The 18,902-nt window shown below is 41.7% G+C and overlaps 1 pseudogene; it reads left to right on the top strand.

Annotated features, from left to right (window-relative positions):
• The first annotated feature begins 14,723 nt into the window (after positions 1–14,723).
• Positions 14,724–17,559, top strand: LOC138445089 (AP-2 complex subunit beta-like; annotated as a pseudogene).
• The last annotated feature ends 1,343 nt before the right edge of the window (positions 17,560–18,902 follow it).

Below are 18,902 nucleotides of genomic sequence, written 5' to 3' on the forward strand. Positions count from 1 at the left end.
TCTTTTCACAGTGGCACTCCTTTCTCTAAATGACATTTCATCTGACAGTTATAAGCCCCCTTCTCGCCAGTTTCTCCATTACATGTTACATTCTAAATCCTCTGTGGTAGAACAGACAAGACATTCTGAGCTGAGGGCTTCTCCACCACATCTGCTCCCATTAATCTCTGGTCCACCTCACATCCATGTGTGAGTGACGACAAAAACAAAGGCAGGCCTGCGGCTGGAAGGGGAATACAGCTGAAGACTTGGGTTACTAGTCTTTCTTTGATGTCTGTGGTTAACAGAAATGTAACTGTCCTACCTCTTGGATTTGCCTCTGTTCACAACTGAAACATTCCTTCGCTCCATAATTGGCTTTCCTCTACTGCCTGGTTCTTTACCCTGCTGTCCTCTTTGACAACAACACATCCCAGAGGAGAAGGGCCAAGAACTCCCCAGAGTGGGTGTGGGATCAGCTCCTCCACAACAAGATGGAAGGAGGGGGAGCTTAAGAAGCTTTCATGTACACTGGGTGTGTGGGCTGAATGGGCAGCACATTCTGACTTTTTCTAGGCAGACAACAGAGTCCAAAGGGAGTCCATCTCAGTGGGTTGAGCAAAGTGACACAGCAGCAGCTGTACTGAGACCCCCGAGGCTGTAGCTGTGCTCAGGACAAGCTGGTGGCAGCCACATGGCTCATGATGGTCCAGTGGTTGGCAGCTTGGATCCATAGTCCAGCCAGTAGCTGGAGTAAAGAGGACATTTCTAGCCCAAGGAAGATAGGAGTCAGGATGGGACTTGGGTCTGGGCCTTGAAAAACCTCCAGAGGCACCATTCAAATTTCATTCTTTGCAGCCAGCCAAACTGGGGTAGAACCTAATGAAAAAGAAAAGACTGAAGGACTGGACAAGCACAGTAGGCCATAATACAGTCTGATTGAAGTTTGAAGGGATCATTCTGCCTCTGTGGAATGCAGCCATCAGGAATCTTTGTAAGAGACCCAAAAAAGACCTGAAGAGAATTGATTAGTTAACTTTACTGAAAAGTTCAGGGGAAGAAAGGGCTTGAGGCAGAGTTTGATAGAGTATGTTACTCCATTTCTCTGAGATTCTGACAGCTCTGCCTTCCAGTGTGGCGGCTTCATCCTAGGCTGACTGGTTAGGATGCCTGCCAGTCCACACACCCCTCATGTTACCTCCTTCCTACAGGAGGATCGAGCAGGATGGCTTCTACCAACCTTAGGACAAATGCCCTGAGCTTTAAGCTTACTGGATCATCTTGAACCAGTCCCTTGGCCAGATAGGTGTGGGGGCTGACTGGATCAGTCCTGAGTTGTCCAAACCCATTATTGTCATAACACGTCTTGCGTTTTCCTGGTAGGCTTTAAATCATCAGGACTTGCACTGGGGGTGGGGGTAGGGCCAGTCCCACACAAAACACACAGCTGTCACAGTAGAGACAGGTGGCTGGGACTGGTCAAGACAACCATCTTATCCACTACACGGAGGAAGAAAGAAGAGAGCAGAACTAGACAGCATACTTTTGACACTGTTGTCGAGTTAAGAGAGGAGAAGGAGTTGGCCTGAGATGTGGCAGGTTGCGCTAGTGGTAAAGAATCCGCCTGCCGATACAGGAGACCCAGGAGTGCGACCCCTGGGTCAAGAACAGCCATGATACTTGTTGTAGCACTTTCATACCCATTCATTCTGCAACTCTGGGAAATGAACACAGTGGATGTTTTTATTCCCCCTCTGCTTAGGGGAAGAGACCGGTCCAATGCTATTTGGTGCCAGAAGGGATACATTTTATCTAACTATGTAAATGTATGCAACTGGGTGAGGCTTCCATGTAAACAAAGAAATTGGGTAATTTTAATTTTCTTCACTCTCTAACAACAGCATAAGGGGTGAGGTAGTTACTTCATGATGATGCTGTAGAGAAGGATGAGCATCTAAGTGGCATCCTAATTATCATAAAATCCCTTTAAAGATCCCCAGGTTTCCCATCTGCAGAGGACACTGGAGGAGGCAGCACTTGGAGGTGGATGGCTCTGAATGCTAATGGAGCTATTGTTCTCTCCTGTGCATGTCCAGGGATTCATCTGCCCCAAAGGGAGGTGCCAGGGAGCCACACACTCCTGCTGTCTTTCAAGGTCAGCTCTAAGGTCATGTTATTCTCCTCCAGGCTGGCACGGCTTCTCTTCTCACCCTGCAGGGCCCCACGCTGTCATCTGTCAAGAGCTCTCTCCAAATTTCAATGCAGATGAAATGCACCCAGACCATGTGTGACAGCAGTTTGAAAACAGTTATATGCGCAAAAGAAATTTCAGCTCATTTGGGCAAAGGCATTTCTTCAGCACCTAACATCTTCTGCATAAGATGTTAAAAGACAGTTGATTTAAGGCCACGGATATGAAGCATTTAAAACAAAACTTTATATTTTCAAAAGGTAATGTCTCTGTGTACATAAACATATGTACACACACATATATATAGCAAAAAACAATGGAAAGTGGAAAACCATATATCAGTGTGTTTCCCTTATTTATACCATTAGAAAATAATATCTTCCAAAGCAGGAACCATACCAGCTATGTTCTCTTTATCTTTGCTCGGCACCTAGTGCAGTAAAACCAGACAAATGCTATTCACTGATTCAATACAAGTCAGTCTGTTTAAATGAAAGTAGAATTGATTTGGATTGATGCCTATGCCTGCTTTATTCTCTGCGCCCCCCCCCCCCGCCCGCCGCAAAACCCTGCAATTAATTCTCTGCCAAGAGTGACCAAAACAAATGATATTGTGTAGGAAGATTGACTAAAATTTTAAAAAACTCTTTATCACCGTATTGGGCTATCAATTAGCATAAATCCTAATTAGCATGTGCAACAAGTCATGTTATTCCAAATGTGCACAGGTGTAATGTTTGTTGAAAACGTAAAGAATGATGTACTTTAAGTGTATGAAATATTGCTTTTCAAATCTAGTTCCTGTGCTTCAGAAATTACTTAGTGGGAATTTTACCTAACATTTTTTTAAAAAGAAGTTATCAACAGATTCTGAATGATTACTTCTTCTTTAAAATATCTGTTTTTTTGTTTTTTTTTTCCTTTACTGTATGGAAAGAAGCCCCTCTCTCCTATATGTTGAAGGAAACCTTTCCACATCATGACTGGTATTTATGCCTAAAAGTCCTGTCTCTAAAACATCCTGGTCAAATAAAAGGGACCTAGGCCACATGTTCTTAATTCACTTTATAACACTTTAAAAACTGAAGCGTAGACAATTCTAGAATGTAGGACATTCTGTTCTACAGACTCTTCAAAAAAGTCAATAATGTAAAAAATAAGCTAAAGAAGGCACTGGACTATTCTAGGTTAAAAGATGTAAAAGCAACACAGACACATGCTGTGCATGAAGTTTCATTAGACACAGGAATTTTCAAAAGGCTAAACAATAACTTGTTTGGGGGACAGTTGGGAAACTGTGACTACATTTTCCACTAGGGAATTATTATTCATTTTTTGGTGAAAGAAATATAAGTATTTATTATATTGTTCTTTCAACTTTATTGTAGGTTTAAAAACTTCAAAACAAAAAAGAAAAACTTCAAAAAAGAACCTTTCAAAACTTCAAAAACTTCAAAAAACTTCCCTGGAAGTCCAGTGGTTAAAACTCCCTGTTCCCAATGCAGGGCGCACAGCTTTGATCCCTGGTCAGTGAACTAGGATCCTGCACGCCATGCTGCTGCTGCTGCTGCTGCTAAGTCACTTCAGTCATATCCAACTCTGTGCAACCCCATAGACGGCAGCCCACCAGGCTCCCCTGTCCATGAGATTTTCTAGACAAGAGTACTGGAGTGGGGTACTATTACCTTCTCTGCATGCCATGAGGTGCAGCCAAAAGTTCAGTTCAGTTCAGTTATTCAGTCATGTCCAACTCTTTGCGACCCCAAGAACTGCAGCACGCCAGGCTTCCCTGTCCATCACCGACTCTTGGTGCTTACTCAAACTGATGTCCATCAGGTCAGTGATGCCATCCAACCATCTCATCTTCTGTCATACCCTTCTCCTCCCACCTTCAATCTTTCCCAGCATCAGGGTCTTTTCCAAGGAGTCAGTTCTTCACATCAGGTGACCAAAGTATTGGAGTTTCAGCTTGAACATCAGTCCTTCCGACAAATATTCAGGACTGATTTCCTTTAGGATGAACTGGTTGGATCTCCTCACAATCCAAGGGATTCTCAAGAGTCTTCTTCAACACCACTGTTCATAAGCATCAATTTTTGACGCTCAGCTTTCTTTATAGTCCAGCCGTCACATCCATACATGACTACAGGAAAAACCATAGTCTTGACTAGACAGACCTTTGTTGGCAAAGCAATGTCTCTGCTTTTGAATATGCTATCTGGGTTGGTCATAGCTTTTCTTCCAAGGAGCAAATGTCTTTTAATTTCATGGCTGCAGTCACCACCTCCAGTGATTTTGGAACCCCAAAATTTAAAGTCTGTCACTGTTTCCATTGTTTCCCCATCTATTTGCCATGAAGTGATGGGACCAGATGCCATAATCTTAGTTTTCTGAATGTTGAGCTTTAAGCCAACTTTTTCACTCTCCTCTTTCATTTTCATCAGAAAACTCTTTAGTTCTTCTTTGCTTTCTGCCATAAGGGTGGTGTCATCTGCATATCTGAGGTTATTGATATTTCTCCCAGAAATCTTGATTGCAGCTTGTGCTTCATCCAGCCCAGGGTTTCTCATGATGTACTCTGCATATAAGTTGAATAAGCAGGGTAACAATATACAGCCTTGACATACTCCTTTCCCGATTTGGAACCAGTCTGTTGTTCTATGTCCAGTTCTAACTATTGCTTCTTGACCTGCATACAGATTTCTCAGGAGATAGGTCAGGTGGTCTGGTATTTCCATCTCTTGAAGCCAAAAATTAAAAAATAAAATAAAAACTTAAAAATAAAAATTTGAGAAGATGGGAACCCAAGAAGGAGGGCGTGAGTGTTCCTCAAGAAATTAAAAACAGGACTAACATGTGTGTGTGCTCAGTCTCTCAGTTGTGTCCAGCTCTTTGTGACCCCAGGGACTATAGCCCACCAGGCTCCTCCGTCCATGGGATTCTCCAGGCAAGACCATTGGAGTGGGCTGCATGCCCTCCTGCAGGGGATCTTCCTAACCCAGTGATCGAACCCACATCTCTTATGTCTCCTGCATTGGCAGGTGGGTTCTTTAGCAGTAGTGCCACCTGGGACACCCCCACAAATGCTGAGGTACCCAATAGACAGAGTCAATTATAGCGAATATTCTCTATTCCAGTGTTTTTTACTTGAAATGTGTAAATATTGTCACAGGCACTGTTTCTTGCTCCCATTCAGAGTACAGCTCTTTGACAAATGACTTCTTAAGAAAAAAGAAAAACTTGTATAAAGTAGCCTCTGTATTATTCTTTTGAATATTTGCTAAATATCTAAATACTGTGAAACCTACGTTTTCTCAATATCTTCAGTTTCAGTTGACAATATAAATTTATCCAATATATCTAAAATCTATCCAAAAAATAGAAGCTCCATGAAAATATTCTTTCCACAAGTCAAGATATTCAAAACCTCAACTGTAAATTTCAGAAATATATCTGCCCATACTATTTGAGTCCTTCATAGTGTCTTCAATTTCTTTTTGGTTTTGTAGGAATGAATTTCAGTGTCTTCCATGTTACAGGAGTTTTTAAAATAAACTTTCTCTTTTAGAGTAATTTTAGACTTACCAGAAACCGCAAGGGAGGTCCACAGAGTTCCTGTATACTCTTTACCTTGTTTCCTCTACTGTTAACATCTCACATATCTGTGGTTTATTAGTTACAACTGTGGTATATTAGTAACTGCATTACTATCTTCCTTCAGGGTGCTATAACAAAGGACCATTGACTGGGGACTTTAACATCAAACATTATGTCTCATATTTCTGAAAGCTGAAGTCAGAGATCAGGGCCCAGCATGGTTGCATTCTGGTGAGAACCCTCTTCTGGGTTGCAGAGGGCTGACTTCTTATATCCTCATGTGGTGGAAAGAAAGCTAGCTAGCTATCTGATCTCCTCTCTAATAAGGGCACTAATGCCATTCATGAGGGCTCCATCCTCCTGACCTAATCACTTCCCAAAGTCTCCACTCCAAATACCATCACATTGGGATTAGTATTTCAACATATGAATCGGAGGGGGGAGACATAAGCATTTAATCGTAACAATTACTGTAAACTAAATGCCATCCTTTATTGAGATTTCATTCATTTTCCCTATGTCCTTTTTCTGCTCCAGGGTGTTACTAGAATTACATTAGATTACTACATCACATTTAGTTGTCATGTCTCCCAGCCACTTCTAGTCTATGAGTTTCTCAGTCTGTCTTTATTTTTAATGACCTTGACAGTCTAGAAGTCCTGGTAAGATATTTTTTAAAATATCCCTCAATTTTCATTTGCTAGATGTTTTTCTTATGAGAACCCTGGGATTATGGGTTCTAAGGAAGAATGTCACAGATGTGAAGTGCCTCTCCCATCACATAGTAGCAGAGGGCACAAGACATCAGCATGACATCACTAATTAGGTTAATCCTGATCACTTTCTTAAGGTAGTGTCAGCTAGATTTCTCTACTATAAAGTTATTTTTGTTTGTTTTTACATTTTATTCTTTGGAAGCAAGTCACTAAGTCCAGTCTATACTCAAGGAGGAAAGAATTAAGCTCCAATTCCTAGGGAGGCAGCCTGTTATTTACATACAATATTTGGTCCTCTGTAAGGAAGATTGAGTTCCTTTCCCCAATCTGTTTATTCTTTAAAAATATGTGGGTTACCCCGATGGCTCAGCATTAAAGAATCTGCCTGCCAATACAGGAGACAGAGGAGATGCAAGTTCGATCCCTGATGCAGGAAGATCCTCTAGAAAAGGAAATGGCAAACCACTCCAGTATTCTTGCCTAGGAAATCCCATGGACATTGGAGCTTGGTGGGCTATAGTCCATGAGGTCACAAAGAGTTAGATGTGACTGAACATTCGCACACAAAAAAAATGTGTGTGTTGGGGGTGGGGGATGTAAAATCAACTGTAAACCTAGAATCAATCTATTTGTCCATGTAGTGACAAAAACATCAGCTGTGAAAGCATGTATTGAGTTGCAATTATTCGAAAGAAAGCCTGCACCCAGCTCCCAGATTCTGGTTTCTAAGTAACATTCTCCAAACTATCAATATATTTATAAATATAGAATATATATATATATATATATATATATATATATATATATATATATATATAGTGTAGACAAGACTTTTAAAGAGCATTACTATGAAAGAAAGAAGATAAGTATTAGCTTGATGTGATCAAAGCAAAGGTTTGAATTGCTGTTTTAAAATAGGAAATGGGAGATGGTAACGATAACCCTGAATGTGAGACAGCAAGAGAGACACAGATGTACAGAACAGACTTTTTGGCTCTGTGGGAGAGGGAGAGGGTGGGATAATTTGGGAGAATGGCATTGAAACATGTATAATATCATATAAGAAATGAATCGCCAGTCAAGGTTCGATGCAGGATACAGGATGCTTGGGGCTGGTGCACTGGGATAACCCAGAGGGATGGTGTGGGGAGGCAAGAGGGAGGGGGGTTCAGGAGTGGGAACTTATGTACACCCGTGGCGGATTCGTGTTGATGTATGGCAAAACCAATACAGTATTATAAAGTAAAAAAATAAAAATAAAATAGGAAATGGAAAATAAGCACACATAAATTTCAATTAGAAAGAATGAACAGAGAAGGAACATTTGATGGTGCCAGGAAGACAAGGAAAACTGATGGATTCAAGCCTCCATTGAGGTAGAAGGCCATGAGGCCCAGGGTATGTGGAAGAATGAGGCTCAGAGAACAGAAGGGAAGCAATGCCATTAGGACAAGAGGTTCAAATGTCAGGATAGCTGCAAGAAGTCGAAAGAGTCAATTCCTGATCTTTCCTATTTTTTCTGTGAACTAGGAGATGCTTGCAGGAAAGAATTGAAAGAATTGAGAAAGCTACCAGGGAGAATAAGAGTCAACTAATAATTGAAAAAAAGACCACTGGGCAATGTGAGGGCCCATTTGCTGGGGAAAGCCTGTATTCGTACGGAGTGGAGACAGTCAGGGTAGGCTGCTCATCCCAGGAAGCGCTCAGACTCTAAACATGGGGCAAGTAGAGAGCTGGATTGATCTCAGCATGGGGTTCCTTCAAGTGGGTCCTGTATTGTTCAAGGTAAAGATTAAGCAGCCATGACAAAAAGACCCCAACACACAATGGCTCACATAAAATACAAATTTATTTCTTTTGCAGCTGTCTACTGAAAAAAATGCACAATGTGAGAGTTGTGAGTGAAATTTTATTTGGGGCAAAATGAGAACTATAGCCCGGGAGGCAGCATTTCAGATAGCTCTGAGAAACGGCCCCAAAGAGGTAGGGGGGGAAGGTCAGTATATATGAGATTGTGGTGAGGGGGGAGTACACTCAATCAAGAACACATTCTTTCAGAAGATAACTGCTAGTCTCACGAAGGTTGCTGCTAGTCATCAAGAGCAAACATCACGTGAGAGGTTTTAGTGCTTTTCTAGACAAGAGGAGATGCAAAAATTCGACTCATAAAATCTTCCTCTGAAAATATCTAACAGTCTGAAGGCCTGTTCTGCCAGTTTTTCCCAGAACACAGAATGCCTCACTCCTGGTCTCTACTCTGAATTCCTTTCAGGATGTGTTGAAGGCCAGCAATGGCAGCAGCTTGTGAGTTACTTCTTCTAGAGGTAGATGGCAAATGTCAACCTTTAGTGTGACATACCTCATAATCACAGGTCCGGGAGGCTCTGGCCCATGAGTTTAGGTTGGGCATAGGTTCCCCCAATCCTGTCCTCATCTGTGCAGTCTAAGTCAGTTACCTGGCTCATCAGTATTCTAACTCATCGGAAAGGGAGGAGAAGAAGTCTAGAGCAAGGAATTTTCTTTTTAAAAAGGTGACATCCGCAAACATCCCTTTCACTCACATTCACTGGTGAGAACTTAGTCCTCTGGCTACCCTTGCCATGGGATGCTAGAGAATATAGAGGAGGAGAGGGATTGGGAGGGGGGTGGGTCTGCATTCTCACAAGGGGATCAAAGAAGGACAAAGAGGTTACTGTAGGAAGGGGTTGCAGGATGGACCCTGGAGCCTGGGCTGAATCAGGATTAAAGAGAAGAACTCAAGAGTCTGTGGTCTTGGAGAGAATACAGCCTTTGCACTAACAGTGAAAAGTGAAAAATAGTGAAGAGTTTCAGATTTCAGAAGTGCAGACTTCAGGGTGACAATTAGTTCTGGGATAAGGCCGGGAAAGCATGTGACCAGTGTGGAGTGAAGGTAAAGCTTATTAAAGGGCACTGTGGAAATATTCATTATTGACCTTTCCAGGTGTCATCTAACTATAGGCCTATATCAATGTCATGAACTACAGTTAGAAATTTAAATTTTTACTATAGCCTCTTTTTCAATTAGCAAAATTTCTTCTAAACCTTGGGGTTGACCTCTTGCAGGTCCTAAAGCTTGAATGCATAGAGATTTAGGGATCCCACATTTCTGTGTACCCTGACTTCTTCAGTTGGCACTTAGTTGCCACTGCCACCAAGTGGCCAGTGCTGAGAACTGCCTCTGGTTCTAGACTCAAGTGTCAGCGAGGCCTTTGCCTTTCTAAGACACAACCTTCTATCTGGGGAGGTCCATCAACTCTCTAAGGTAAAATTTGTGTGACAGCTTCCCAGTGAAATGTGCAATACATCAATCCATCAAGTGAGAAATTATATAAAAGGGGCAGCCTGATAGGTGATCTTTTCAAGCACATTCACATTTTTCTCTTGGACAATTTTAAATGGAAAAAGTAATTTTCAGAATAATGGTATGCCCATGAAAAAAGAAACTCCAAAACAGTGAAAAACAGAAAAAGAGTATTTGATGATACCATCTTCATAGACAGACCTAAGTGCTCAAATTCTTGCAAACTTCTCACTATGGATGGACACTGAAACATGGCAGATGGCATGGATATACATGGGTGAAACATTAGGAGTATAGTCTGCTCACATAACTTTCTCCTTTTTCCTATATAATGAAGCTATTTTTACTCCATACATAAGGATATTGTGTACCTTTGAAATACCCATTTGGAAGACAGATGAAATTAGAACTGAAAAGCATACAATAAAGCACTGGGTCCTCTCCAACATCTCAACTTTATTGTGTCTTTTCAAATAAAACTAGCTAAAAATCAAACACTGGGAGCCAAATAGCTTCCTTCATTTATTCAACAACTTCAAAAATTATTTATTGAGCCCTCACTATGGGCCAAGTAAGTGCTTACCATTTTCTAAGCGATGGAGATTCAGTAATGAACAAAAGAGGCTCAAAACCCTTTCCTCATAGACATTACATTCCAGTGGTCTGCAGTAGATATTATTACCAGTGGATCATAGGTAAAGAAACTGAAACCCAGAAATATAACAAGTAATTGACATCACACGTTTTAGGCACAAATCTGTCCTACAACAAAACTTGCTCTTGTTATTTTTACACTACAAGCAAGGAGTTGTAATTTCTGTCCCAACTGTAAGTCCTGCAAAATCTGCCATAATGACTGTTACAGAGGCTTTCTGACACATGTGATATCCTTCGCACTTAAACGATCTCTTTAAACTTACCAGATGAGAGTCAGACTTAGCTCAGTGCCTCCATTTTCCTCTGTGACTGTCTCTTTACTGCAATATATTCAAACTAGTCTAGGTGTGTGTCTGTCCCCTTCACTGGGTTGTGAGCTCTTTATGGCAGGAGCAATGTCCTACTTATCTCTGGGTCCAACAACTCCAGCCACTGGTAAGAGTAAGAACCAGTGGTATAGAATTGACAAAGACCAGCATTTTTGAAGCATCCATTGACTAAAAGCCCTGGCCACCTCACCTTCATTGCTATATTCCAACAGATTCTTGATAAATTCTTGTTGACCTGAACTTATTTGGCTTTAGTTTGCAAAAAGGGGGTGAAGTTGTTAAAGGAAAGAGAGACAGACTAAGAAGCTCAGCCTTGAGAGTAGATATATTTTATTTCTTCCAGGAGTATAATACTTCCAAACAGACTGAAGGAAGTGAAGTATTTCCACTTGATAAAATACTTTCCTATATTTAATCATATTTGTTTACCTTGTAAAGTGGGTGGGGCAAGTTTTATTGTCCCCATTTTATCCACAGTGAGGTTGAGACTCAGAAACATTAAATGACTTTCCACAAAGCACACAACTTGTAAAAAACATCCTTAGACTTGATTCCAATTCATACCTAGATTCACGTATAGAACTGCCTTCCTTATCACGCTGCTCCTATAATTTTTTTGAAGATTATATTTATTAAGACTGGTTTTAGATGCTCCTCTAAACTTTAATATCAATTCTTCTATAAACATGTTTTGTAATCTGGAAATTGTCAAGTACCTTATGACATTTTTACTGTACAGTAGAGTTATTTTTGCTCAGTACACAAGGATACAGTGTACCTTTGAAATAAGAAGAGATGAAATCTGCCAGGATTGAGAAGATAGTAAACCAGTGAGTTTTCTTCAGTCTCTGCTTTGGCTTTCAAATGACTCTTTACTAAAAGTGGAATAAATTAAACCACTTTTTGAGTATCTGTGTCATGGGGTCGCAATGAGTAGGACACGACTTAGCAATTGAACAACAACAACATTCCAAATTGAAGGGCATTTATAAATTACTAAAATAATAAGTTGCAAATATAATGCTGGAAATAGAAAAATATGATCTTTAAATATTTCATAAATTCTCTGAGAAATGAACTCACTATAGCTTACTGCAATGAAATTGAGAATTCTGTTCTTCCTAAGAACAGAATCATGAACAACCTGAGCTTGGAGAGGCACTACTCAGTGGAGTACATGCAAAATGATAGCTCCAGTTGTCTCCCAAAGCTTGGAGGGAGAGACTTGTTCCTGCTGCTGATGGACTTACTGGGCTGGACCCCTTTGCAAATAATTCTTTTGGGTATGCAGACTGCTAACTACCATTGAGTGCATGTCTGCTAGTATATTTTTGACTAGCTGTAAGTTTGCACATTTATGATTCATAGCAGTAACATTTATGTTGTGACTTGTGTTAAGAAGACACACCCAAATGATTGCCTTGCATACATGAGACAGTTTTTCCCTACCCTCTTCTCCACTCACCCTCCAAATCCACTAACCAGCACTGCCAAGTCTAATCAGAGTCCTCCCTCAAGGTGTTTGCCATGCTTTCTTCTGTGCTCTCAAAGAATGTGTGTGTGTGTGTGTGTGTGTGTGTGTGTGTGAAGCTCATTTGAGGGGGAAATGAAATGATAAATGATAAAACCTTAAAATTCTGAGCTACTGCTCCCAAGGAAGGTAATAATGGTGCCCCATAGGAAGTATCATATCATGGTACCCACCACATGTCTGCTTTGTTTCCAGTTTATACCTAATTTTGAAGACAAAGGGAATCAACCATAACATTGCCATTCCTTCCCCCAAAGAATAAGTAGAACACATGGGTGGTTGCCTCAGGGACTCACAAAGCTGGCATTAGACACTATTAATAATCACACTGAGACAAAGTCATCAATGAAACTGTCCCAGGCAAACTAAGATATATAGTTACCTGAGTTGTAAGCACCATGTACTTCTCAGAGCATTTTAGAAGGCTTTTATCCCTACAAACACTGAAGTCAGTAAAACTTTAGCAAGTGAATTAGCTGAAACTGAAAACAAGATCCTAGCATTTCTATCTCAGAGGCCCTGGAGACATATCAGAGGGTTATTGAACCTGAGGCAACAGGAGAAATATCAACTGGATTAAACCAGTCAATTTACCTAAATTTGCTACATCAAAGTTTTTCACAAATTCTTGAGGATAGAGTTAGATATTAACATCTATCTTCTTCTAACTTATACATGGATTATTATGTACAATTATGCTCAGGATAACTGGTTAGTACACAGTATGTAGTTCTCATTCCAAAAATTAAAGGTGGTGGTCAACAGTGAGTCCTTGTGGTTGTCATTCTTAAAATCCAAACAAAAGCACCTTTCGGTTTTTCAAAGAATGAAAGTTAGGCTGTGTTCTCTGCCTTACTAACCTGTCAAAACCCTGGTCCTCCAAAGGAACATACCTATTGAAGTAGACTTCCTTCAAGAATACTGAATGTACATGTTTTACTTCTATCTGGAAGTGCATTTATCGTACCTCCATTTCATGCTATATTTCAATTATTTATTTATTTTCTTCATAATATTGCAAATATCTCACCTCGTTGACAGGGATGACATCTTGTCCATCTTTGTTCCCCCAATGCTTGGAATAATTACTGGTGTGTAGCAGGTGGGTTTGCTTTTTGGTTGGTTGACTGGCTGCTTGGTTAATTTTCAAGTTAGTTGTTTAGCTAGTTTGACTGGTTTCCCAAGAAAAGAAAATTAATTAGCTCATTACAACCCTCTTTAAGCAGAAAACTATAACTTCTTCAAGGTGAAAAGTTACAATTTTACCATATGCTATCTTCAAGAGTATTTGTCAAGGCTTGGCAACTGCACTCAAAACATGATTGAGAGATTATTGAGCAGAATATTGTCAATACTGTCAAGTTCGTCACCTGTCTTTCTACCCTCATTACTTTCTTCAAGTCTCTGAGCACTTTGTCAAATGTAAATGGATGTCTTTAAACATGCTCCTAAAATTACCCTTTAAATGCCATTGAAAAAAGCTCTACTAACACTTTAACAGATAAAAACTTATCATAGACTAACCAGCTATGTGCAAATATAATGTAATGAAGTTCACCTAAGGAAAGGAAAAGTCAACTGATTTTTCATGTTAAAACATTCTAGATCATAATGATTCACAGTTGCTAAAACAGCATACATGATAATCTATGATTATTCTTCAAAAACTTGGGAGAAAAAAGTATAAATTATTGCACTGACCTCATTGCTAATGGTTAGTTTTTGACATAAGCCCCTGTGAGTGTTTGAAATGAATGCATATGCCAAGGCCCCTTAAAGAATATAAAAGATATCAACAACTCATAGGCACCCAAAACAAACTAAAAGGGAGTTGTGTCCTGGAACCACTGTGTCTTCTTTTGTGCTCGGCATTGTGACAAAGCCCGGAAAACAGCTCTACTGTGTGTGTTCCATCCATCTTTCTCAAAACTGAGGAGAAAGCAATGAGTATTTCTGGTTGCTCATTTTTGGTTTTGGCACCAACATGGTTTCTGAATGAACTTAATAGTAATTTTAATACCAAACATTAGATATCTGATGTTTAAGGCGGGGGAACCCATGAAAGTAATTAAAGTTGATCAATTTAATTCATTGGTCATTTATTTTTAAATAAATGTTTTTATACTGATTGTGAAATCATTCTGAAATAAGGCTGGCATCAGCAGTGGAAAATAGTTTTTAATCATTTAGAAACTGGGAGCCATATAATACAAGTCACTGAGGTGAAATTCAGCAGCCATGAGAAGGCAAATGGGGACTTATCAATAAGCAAAGTTTAGGGGCTTAGACCTGGAGGAGTCGTGATGTGTAGGAAACCATTATAACACCACTCAGGCCATGCTCTCTGGCTGCTGCTGCCACCCCCGCCCTTGCCTCTGGTGCACATTAAAGATCCAGAACCATGACTGACTCCAAGTACTTCACAACCAATAGAGAGGGAGAAATCTTTGAATTAAAGGCTGAACTCAACAACGAAAAGAAAGAAAAGAGGAAGGAGGCTGTGAAGAAAGGGATTGCTGGTATGACTCTGGGGAAAGATGTTAGCTCTCTCTTTTCAGATGTCGTGAACTATATGCAGATAGACAACCTGGAACTGAAGAAGCTTGTGTATCTCTACTTTATGAACTACGCCAAGAGTCAGCCAGATATGGCCATCATGAATGTCAACAGCTTTGTGAAGGACTGTGAAGATCCAAATCCTCTGATTCAAGCCTTGGTAGTCAGAACCATGCGGTGCATCCTGGTGGACAAGACTACAGAATATCTCCGTAAGCCCCTCCGCAAGCGCTTAAAGGATGATGATCCCTACGTCCAGAAGACAGGAGCAGTCTGTGTGGCAAAACTCCATAATATCAATGCCCAGATGATGGAAGATCAGGAATTTCTGGATTCTCTGCAGGATCACATAGCTGATTCAAATCCAATGGTGGTAGCTAATGCTATAGCAGCATTATCTGAAATCAGTGAATCTCACCCCAACATCAACTTACTCGATCTGTGTCCACAGAACATTAATAAGCTACTGACAGCCCTGAATGAGTGCACTGAATGGGTCCAGATTTTCATCTTGGACTGCCTGTCTAATTACAATCCTAAAGATGACTGGGAGGCTCAGAACATCTGTGAGCGGGTAACTCCCTGGTTATCTCATGCCAACTCAGCAGTGCTGCTTTCAGCAGTAAAAGTCCTAATGAAATTTCTGAGTTGCTACCCAAGGACTCTGACTACTACAATACGCTGCTGAAGAAGTTGGCCCCTCCACTTGTCACTTGGCTGTCTGGGGAGCCAGAGGTGCAATACGCCTGAGGAACATCAACCTAATTGTCCAGAAAAGGCCTGAAATCTTGAAGCAGGAAATAAAAGTTTTCTTTGTGAAGTACAATGATCCCATCTATGTGAAACTAGAGAAATTGGACATCGTGATTCCAAGCCAACATTACTCAGGTTCTGGCTGAACTGATAGAATATGCCACAGAGGTGGATGTTGATTTTGTGTGCAAAGCTGTGCAAGCCGTTGGATGGTGTGCCATCAAGGTGGAGCAATCTGCAGAGCGCTGTGTGAGCACATTGCTTGATCTCATCCAAACCAAAGTAAATTATGTGGTCCAAGAGGCGATTGTTGTCATCAGGAACATCTTCCACAAATACCCCCAACAAATATGAAAGTATCATTGCCACACTGTGTGAGATCTTAGATTCACTGGATGAGCCAGACGCTTGAGAAGCTATGATTTGGATTGTGGGAGAATGTGCTGAAAGAATTGACAATGCAGATGAGTTACTAGAGAGCTTCCTGGAGGGTTTTCATGAGGAAAGCACCCAAGTGCAGCTCCCTCTGCTCACTGCCATAGTGGAGCTGTTTCTCAAGAAACCATCAGAAACACAGGAGCTGGTAAGCAGGTCTTGAATTTGGCAACACAGGATTCTGATAATCCTGACCTTCGAGACCAGGGCTATATTTATTGGTGCCTTCTCTCAACTGATCCTGTCACAGCTAAAGAAGTAGTCTTGTCTGAAAAGCCACTGATTTCTGAGGAGACAGAGCTCATTGAGCCAGCTCTATTGGAGGAGCTAATCTGCCACACTGGTCTTTGGCCCCAGTGTACCATAAGCCACCCAATGCTTTTGTGGAAGGAAGTCATGGAATCCATCGCAAACACGCCAATACATCATGGGAGCACTGATGCTGGTGACAGCGCTGTTGGCATCACTGCCACTAACCCAGGACAGCCTCAGGTTATCCCCTCCCAGGGTGACCCTCTGGGGGATCTTTCAAACCTTGACCTTGATCCCCCAGTCAATGTGCCACAGGTATTGTCCATGCAGATGCAAGTAGTGGATCTCTTGGGAGGAGGACTAGATAGTCTGGTGGGACAGCCCTTCATCCCATCATCAGTGCCTGCAACCTTTGCTCCTTCCCCTACTGCTGCTGTGGTCAGCAGTGGTCTGAATGACCTATTTGAACTTTCCACAGGGATAGGCATGGCACCTGGTGGATATGTGCCTTCTAAGGCTGTGTGGCTGCCTGCGGTAAAGGCTAAAGGCCTGGAGATTTCAGGAACATTTACTCACCCCCAAGGGCACATCTGTATGGAACTTCACCAACAAAGCTCTGCAGCACATGACAGACTCTGCAATTCAGTTTAACGAGAATAGCTTTGGTGTCATCCCCAGTACTCCTCTGGCCATCCACACACCACTGACACCAAACCAGAGCATTGATGTCTCCCTGCCTCTCAACACCTTGGGCCCAGTCACGAAGAGGGAGCCTTTGAAAAACAATATTGATGTCACCTACTTCAGCTGCCTCATCCCACTCAATGTGCTTTTTGCACAAGATGGCAAAATGGAGCGCCAGGCCTTCCTTGCAACATGGAAGGATATTCCATTGAAAATGAACTTCAGTTTCAGATTAAGAAATGTCATTTAAATGTTGACACTGTTCCCAGCAAGTTGCGAAACAACAATGTTTATACTATTGCCAAGAGGAATGTAGAAGGGCAGGACATGTTGTACCAACCCCTGAAGCTCACTAATGGCATTTGGATTTTGGCCGAGCTACGTATCCAGCCAGGAAACCCCAATTACACACTTGCTGCAGTGGAGACCTCCCGAGGTCTCCCAGTACATCTCTCAGGTCTACGACAGCATTTTGAAAAACTAATAGACTGGTCCGGTGCCCTCCGGCTACCCTATGATCGGTGCAGGCCAAGAACTCTTAACTGGAAGAAATTGTTATTGCCATGTAGAATCTGAACCCGAACACACTGAGGCCACCCGCCAAGGTAGTGACTAGTTTAACCTGCGCTAACGCTGGGGCACTGCCTGTTGGATAGTTTTAGCTTCCTGTGAACATCTGTAACCACCGCTTCAGTCATTCCCCACCTCGTGCCACCTGCTGCTATCTGTCCTTACTTGTCGGCTTCTCCATGCTGTGCTTACAGTGGCTGGCAGTTTTGAGTGTACTTTGATATTCTGTAATCAAGAGTTCATTTCAAAAGCAGAAAAAGACAAAAAAAAAATTCTAAAGCAAGGAAAAGTGTCACTGAAAGGTAAACTGCACTTTATTGTTTTATATTTTTGTACATATGAGAAATTGAGGGAATAGTGTGTAACTGAGAGCAGTGTTAAAGCAGCCACGCAGTCTGGAGGGAAGAGATGCAGTTTCTTGCCACCCTGTAGCAGCCTTGTTCCCGATCACTTTTTTTCTCTCTAAACTCCTTTTCCTGTGATTCCTCCTGCCCCGTATTCTCATCTCCTTTGATGCTCTGCAGCTCGGATTAATGGTCTTCTTTGAATGGTGCTGGAGGGTGTAGGAAATGGGCCTTGAGAGTATGGAGGCTGAGAGGAATGAGAATTTAACTACTTTCCTTTCCACAGATCGAATCCGTGAATAACACTGATGAAAGAATTACATGAATAACACTGATGAAAGAATTTCAGTAGAGATGGGAAACAGGAATCAAAACGCCCTCCCTACATCTCCCACTCTGGATTTAATTTAATCTCAGGTCCAATTCACATCTAAAATCTTGGTTTTAGAGTTGAAACCGACTTACTTCACATAGTAACTCATCCAACCTTGTTTTTCTAAAAAGGAAAAAGATAAAAGACAAACAGGATGTTATTGCCTGAGGACTGTTGACTATTCGGTAACAGAGGTGGGGGGCTGGGTCTCCAAATCCCAGTCAGTGTTGTTCTGACCGCAGGACCCTCTCATTGACTTTCTTTCCTCAATGCCTTTCTCTCACCTTTCCGGTCCTGCTTCCTTATGGCTCTCCTCACACTCCACGCAGATTCTGGTGCTCCATTCACTGGCATCCGGCGGCAGCAGAGTCTCTGTCCAGGGACTTGAAGGTAAACCCTGATGCCAGAATGAAGTAGCAAATTTGCTCCCGGAGCCTCAGATCACTTCAGAGCTTTTCGTCTCTCAAAAGATCGGGAAACGTGTGAACCCCTTCCCGTCCCCCAACCCACCCCACCCCCGGGCACACTGGGTGTGGTCTGTCGAAGAGAAGAGCGCTTAGTGCCCAGAGCACCAGTCTGTTCAGCAGTGTTCGCAGTTTCACCTGTGGTTACT

This window comes from Ovis canadensis, chromosome 8 (assembly GCF_042477335.2).
Source record: "Ovis canadensis isolate MfBH-ARS-UI-01 breed Bighorn chromosome 8, ARS-UI_OviCan_v2, whole genome shotgun sequence".
NCBI classification, from domain to species: Eukaryota; Metazoa; Chordata; class Mammalia; order Artiodactyla; family Bovidae; genus Ovis; species Ovis canadensis.